The sequence below is a fragment of the Trichechus manatus genome, unplaced genomic scaffold, assembly GCF_000243295.1.
Source record: "Trichechus manatus latirostris isolate Lorelei unplaced genomic scaffold, TriManLat1.0 scaffold00162, whole genome shotgun sequence".
Lineage (NCBI taxonomy): Eukaryota > Metazoa > Chordata > Mammalia > Sirenia > Trichechidae > Trichechus > Trichechus manatus.
This window is the reverse complement of record NW_004444098.1, coordinates 518,532-519,363: the sequence shown is the minus strand read 5'-3', so window position 1 is coordinate 519,363 and position 832 is coordinate 518,532.

The window sequence follows — 832 nt, the reverse complement described above, 5'->3', positions numbered from 1 at the left end:
TTGCTTCTAAGGAGCATTCTGGCTGTACTTCTTCCAAGACAGATTTGTTCGTTCTTTTGGCAGTCCATGGTAAATTCAATGTTCTTCAACAATACCACAATTCAAAGGCATCAATTCTCCTTCGATTTTCCTTATTAATTGCCCAGCTTTCCTATGCATATGAGGCAACTGAAAACACCATGGCTTGGGTCAGGCGCACCTTAGTCCTGAAAGTGACTTCTTTGCTCTTTAACACTCCAAAGAGGTCTTTTGCAGCAGTCTTTTGCCCAATACAAGACAGCGTCTGATTTCTTGACTGATGCTTCCATGGGCATTGACTGTGGAACCAAGTAAAACGAAATTCTTGACAATTTCAATCTTATCTCCGTTTATCATGATGTTGCTTATTGGTCCAGTTGTGAGGATTTTTGTTTTCTGTATGTTGAGGTGTAACCCATACTGAAGGCTGTAGTCTTTGATCTTCATTAGTAAGTGCTTCAAGTCCTCTTCACTTTCAGCAAGCAAGGTCTAGTAGTGGCATAAAAATCAGTTAATGCTGTCCAATGGAACATTCCACAGTGATGGAAGTCTTCTGTAGCTGTGCTGTCCAATGTGGTAGTCACTAGACACAAGTGGCTACTGAGCACTTGAAGTGTGGCTAGTGCTGAGAAAGTGAGCTTTTAATTTAATTCGTTCCAGGTAGCTAGTGGCTACACTGGTCAGTGCAGCTATAAAACCCATGTCCATATGAATGGAAGTCAATAAGAGTGTAATAAGGTTACTTGATTATATCTATATGTGTATGTATATATGTAAACCAAAAACCCATTGCCATCGACTCCATTCCGACTCA